Genomic DNA, 6,147 nt, shown 5'->3' with positions numbered 1-6,147 from the left:
AAATGGAGTTTTCTTGTCTTGGCGAGCTTAAGCTACACCTGCAAGGAGTTAAACCATTGCACTCATCAATGAGTCATTGTTGGCCCTCACTAGGAATTAGTCTCTTAAGTTTCTGGATGAGTGAGAATCAGCTTGTCTATGGGGGCTTTGGCTCTCATATAGGAAAAATTCATTTTAAATATTTTGGTTTAGCTTATTAAGACCCAATGACATACACCCTCAAGTGAGGGAGGTCAGTTGGCTGAATTGTTTTACTATGAGAGCAAACTTTCCCAAAAAAATAAGATATGAATTAGAAATTGAAATAATACAAGTAGGACTTGAGACTTCCCGATACACCAAAAATATATGCATATTTAGACCTATATTTTATACTCATTGTTGGTGATATTGCGCTTTTAAGGATGGTATTTTTCATGTTTTATTGCAGGTTATTGATTTTTTAGGACTTAAAGCAAAAAGGAAGCAAAAATGATGGAATTTGGAGTCAAAATGGCGTTTTTGAAGAAATACTCAGCGCCGACGGCGCCAGGATAGACACCGATGGCGCAGATCTACAAAATAGAGGCCGGACTATCCTCAGCGCCGACAGTGCCAGGATAAGCGCTGACAGTGCCATTTAAAAGAGAGTTCACGGGTCGATGGTGCCAATGTCGGTGCAAGACCAGTTTCTAGAAGATTCGACGAATTTGGACACTTTTTGAAGAGTTTTTGGATGCACCTATTGGAAAACCAACATTATGCTCTATTTAGAGCAGAAATTAATCAGAAATCTCTATTTAGACATTATGCTCTATTTAGAGCAGAAATTAATCAGAAATGCCCCCCTTCACCCTCCTTCGACTGCTTTCCACTCCTTCCACGCTATTCCACGTTTCGCACTGCCACTTAGAGCCCTTTAGTCATTTATTTCTTTAGAGTTTTGAGTTTTTGTGATGAGTTTAAGTGTGAATTCTTCTTTAAGAGTGTTAGACAGGGATAGAAGTGAGAGATTTCTTCTTCCTACATCTTCTAAGAGAGGCTACAAGGGATTTTCTTTAAGAAAGAGTTTCAGATAAGAGTTATTTGTTTATTATTGTTGTATGAATTTTCTTTTATATATGAAATTTATGTTTTGTTGTATCTTTCTCATGAAGTCTGAGTAATTTCCTTTATCTTTCACCCTACTCTGAGATATGGTGAAATGAAGAGATAATTTGGTTGTGCCAATTTTTAAAATATAAAATAAATTGTGATGGTTTTTCAACTCCGTTCTTAATTTACTTTTCGATCTGACCAATTAAATTATTAAAATATGTTATGAAACATATGATCTGGGAAATGGAGTATGAGTTCTATAATAAGAGTGAGAATCACATTTAATTTCATGAAGGAGTATTTCATTCATGGAATTAAGTGCAAATAAATAGGGAAATATATACTTTGTTGGGTGTAGAATTGGAGATTTTAGGGTGACAGATTAAAATCCCCAATTTGTTCTTAGTGTTTAAGAACTAAAGTGAGTGTTAGCCTTCAGAGGAACGGAAGTGAGAGCTCTGGAGTGAGAGCTAGTATCCTCTCAGCCTAACCATGGATTTAGGGACTAAACCTGAGATTAGCCAATGATTCTCTATAACACTGAATCAGGGTAGAGAAATAAAATTGCTCATATTTGGCACAATACATATTTAAACCATTTATCTCGTTGTAGTGGGTAAAGCTGCATTTTTATATTAGAAAAATTCATCACATAAACATAGTTTAGTAGTTAAAGTTTAAAATTTGCATTTTAGTTTTGCTAGTAGTTAATAACTTAGTTTTGATAGTGTCTCAAATAATTTGAAATTAGTGATAGTAATTTCGTTTAATTTCTGTGAATTTCCTAGTAAATTTATCATTTCAAATTTAAGCATTCCTCGTGGGATCGATATTTGGGGCTTAAATAGAAAGTCTTATATTACTTGATAATCATACGTATACTTGCGTAAAATCACAACATAAATTGTTTAAATTTCTTATTCATAAAATAACATATCAAGTTTTCGGCATCGTTGTAAAGCGAAGTCAACTTTATAAGTTTTACACAGCAATATTTCCGGGATGACTTCCCTATTGTTGAAAGTATATTGAACATATCTATGAATTCTTTTTATAAGAAAATAAATATTGTATCATGTCTTAACTTACGCATAAATGTGTGTTTGTATGTTTATTACCACACTATTTTTGCTATCAAAAAAATATATAAAGAGGTATTAAAAAATAACATTAATTGTAGTGGTTATTGAATCTTCTTAAAAATCCACTAACATTTAATTTTATAAAGGCATTGTATTATAATCATAAGCTTCCATTTTTAGAAGGATGGTTCTGAAATTTCTTCTTCTTTAACCTCTCATGATGAGTAAGGTGTATATTGATAATATGAGAATTTCAAGAGGAACGCATTTTAGATTTTTTTTTTTTTTTTTTTGCAAAAGTTTTATAGAATCAGTAAGTTGAGAAAGAATTATGATACAAGAGTCAGCCTTCTGAGGAACAGAGCACGACAAAGGAAGAAACCTCTCGTGCCCTCCCCGTAGGATCCACAATTATGGATTAGGACAAGGAGGCAACACCAAATTGTAGGATGATGGTTCTTCCTTCTGAGATTTGTTCATTGGGCATGGTTGCACATGATCTAAAAAATTTGATGGAAGGTTAGTCCTTTAATTTATTTAGAAAGCAAAGCGAGTCCGATCTCATGACCCCTTTAATCATGGCTCTAGTAGTAAGTGTGTTGTTCTTCTTAAATCTATGTTTTTGGAAAGATGAGTTTGTGTATGAATTCTTTTAATTTTTTGAAGTGTATATATGTCTGTTTATCATGAACTATTCTTAAGGATTCCTTTGGTGATTTTTCTATAACTAAAGATGAACCTTCAGGAGATTGTGTTGAAATGGGTGGAGTCCTGATCAAGGCAGTGTAGAACCACATATTGTAGGTAATTTAGTGTTATTTTATCAGATTAAGAATTCTTTTCTTGTTGTGTATGATCTCTTGTTGCTTTTAGAAACGAGACCGTGTTGCATGTCAGAGAGTGCATTGCTGATCTTGAGGCCTAAAAAATAAAATTGTGGCTGATTTGAAATCTGGAGAATAAATTGTCGAGTTAGAGGTGAAGTTGGAGGAAAGTTTTGTGATACTCGATGGAAGTTAGAAGAGATGGAGATGGAATAAACTTCCCTATGAAAATGTCTTGAATCAAGTAATTCAAATAATTTTTTGCCTAGTGATTAGTTAGTTCTGCGGCTTTTGTTTCAATCAGGGGTCATCACTTTGGATGATATTAAAGATAATGATTTAGTTCCCTTTTATTTTTAATCATGTATTGTCATGATGTAATATTTTTCTATCGTATTTATCAACTTATAATTTTGTATGGATTTTAAAATGAAAATGCAAAAAAATTGCTTGGTGATTGACCGTTTGGTACCTTATCTGTTACCCTTTTATAAATGACAATTCATAACTTATTTGAAACTAGTGTCTCTTAATCTCCCAGTTGTGCTTATCGAGGTGAAGTAGATGCATGTTTTTTTCCTTAAAGAGAGAGACAAAGGTATTGTGATCCTTTTTATCTCTCGATTTCTCTCTTGTGAGCACTGCTCCTTTATCTTTTTTCTATACCTTCTTCTCTTATGATGGTGTCTGGTTCGGAGAAAAGTAGTGCATCCTTTTTTTGGGCTAGGCTGTGAAAGGGATCACAGATGGATAGCAAGATTCAGGCTAAAGCTCGATCAGAGTATGATTTTTATAATGCGATGAGTTTGAGGCTGGCAAGGAAGGGTGAGGCTCCCAAATTTATTTCGAAGCATGAGATATGCATTTCTTTACATCAATTTCAGCTAGGTCTAAGGTTTTCTCTGTGTGGAGATATGTTAAATATCTTTAATTTCTTGGGGCTAGTGCTTGCTTATATTGGCTCTAACTCTATTACGAGTGTAATGGTGGTCATCATACACACTCATTTGGAGCAGCTATTGTGGTCTATTGACCTATTCCTATAATTCTTTGTTCTGAAAGCACAAGGTGATGATATAGTGATCTTCTCTTTCATATTGAAGATGATTAGCCTTGAGACTAAGATGTCATGTAAAAAGAAGCAGTGGGTTTTTTTTTTGTCTGTAGTAAGAGCAATTGGAAGATTCTGATAGAGCCGTAACAATCCCAAGGAGAGATGTTTGGTCTTCATTTGATGACTCCTAAAGAAGATCTCAGTTACCGAGTTCTGAAGGAGGTAATATTCCTAAAAGAAATATTGAATGGTAGGTGTGTTGCTTCTAAATTTTCTTTTTCATGGAATATGTAGTTTTCTGATTTTCATAATGAATGATCAACTATTCATTGATCGTCTTTCTTTCTCATTCAAATGCAGATGAGTGGAAGAGATTGAGTGGCTTCTTATATAATTGGTTGTGGTGATAATGACTCTTTCTGACCTTCAACACTAAGGGATGGTGTTGCGGAATAAGAGGAGAGAGAGATTGAAGAGAACCCTATATTGCATTATCACAATGAGACTGCTAACATGGCTCTCCCTAGAGTTGCATTGAAAGAGAGATGTACATGAATCCTCTAATAAGGCCGATGGCCAACCCCATTTTAGAAGAATATGGGAATGTCATTTTAATAAAACGGGTCCCTGATAAGATCTTCTTGAAGGGTCAGAGCGTTGGTGACTCTCATAAAAATTACCTACTTTTTCATATATATTTTATGCTCAATTTTAATGATTTTTAATGATATTACACCTTAAAGGAAGGTATTTTGTATTATTTTTGTTTCAGGTACAAGAAATAAACATTTGGAGAAAATGAAGCAGAAAATGGTGCGACTTGGAGTAAAAACGAGAAAAAAAGAAAATTTTGAGTTGGCACATTTTGATATATCTTTATATGTTTAATCTACTTTAATTTCTCAAATATTTTTGAATGAAATTACACTTTAAAGAAAGGTTGTTTTCATGCTTATTTTGTAGGTATATATGTTAGGAGCGAAACACAACTGAAATAGAGCGAAACGGAGCTGAAATAGAGCCAAATCGAGCAAAACAATGGAGCTGCTACAGGGTGGCGCAAGATGCGCCAAACCGGTGCATGATGCGCCATTTGACAGAGAGCTGGCGTAAGATGCGCCGGAGATGGCTTTTTACAGATTAAGGTGATTCAGGACGAATTTTGCACAAATTTTCAAAGGGACACTTGTTCTAAACACTCCTTGAAGTGATTTAATGCATCTAGACACGTTAGATGGTTCTTTTATGAAGGGATATGCCTCTTAGATCAATAGACATTTCTTTTAAATTCAAAAGAGTTGACTTTTGGATAGAATTTTGGAAGAAATTTTGAATTCTTTTTTTAGGGAGGCAGCCTTTTATAAAAGAGAGGGAAGTCTAGTGCTTGAAGAGGAAGAGTTTGGGGTGAGAGTGTGTGTGTGTGTGTGGCGTGGGAGTGAGAGGGAGTTAGAGGAAGAAGAAAGCAAGGAGAGCAAGAGAAAAAGAATCAAGGGCTTGGAGATTTTCTTCAAGGATTGTAATATGAGTGGGAATGTGAGAGATTTCTTCTTCATTACATTTCTAAGAGAGAATTGAGAGTGCTTGTAAAGAGAGAAAGTGCTTGAAGAGAACTTCTAGGGATTTGCTTGGGAAGTATTGTGAGATAAATTGTGTTTTTTTCTTTCTTTGTTTTGTAAACTTGTTTTTATATATGAAATTCATGTTTTATTCTATCCTTCGCATGAATTCTGAGTAGTCTTCTTTATTCTTCTCCCTACAATGAGATTTGGTTTTGTGAAGATTTCATTTTGTTTTATACAATTTTAAATGTCAATAATTTGTGATGATTTGAACTCTGATCTTCATTTACTTTTTGATTTAGACAATTGAATTGTTAAAATGTGTTGTCAAACATGGGGAAAATGACATTTGATTTCAATGGAGAGTATTTCATCCATGGGGTTGAGTGTAAATAAATAGAGAAATATACTTTATTGGATGCAGAATTGGAGATTTTAAGGTGATAGATAAAATCCTCAATTTGGTCCAATTGATTGGAAAATGATGCAAGATTGTTAGCCGTCAGGTGGGGGAGTAGTGGGAGCTTTGGAGTGGCAGCCAGTATCCTCCC

The sequence above is a fragment of the Phalaenopsis equestris genome, unplaced genomic scaffold (genome assembly GCF_001263595.1).
Source record: "Phalaenopsis equestris unplaced genomic scaffold, ASM126359v1 Scaffold001158, whole genome shotgun sequence".
NCBI lineage: Eukaryota > Viridiplantae > Streptophyta > Magnoliopsida > Asparagales > Orchidaceae > Phalaenopsis > Phalaenopsis equestris.
Note: the sequence above shows the minus strand (reverse complement) of the source record.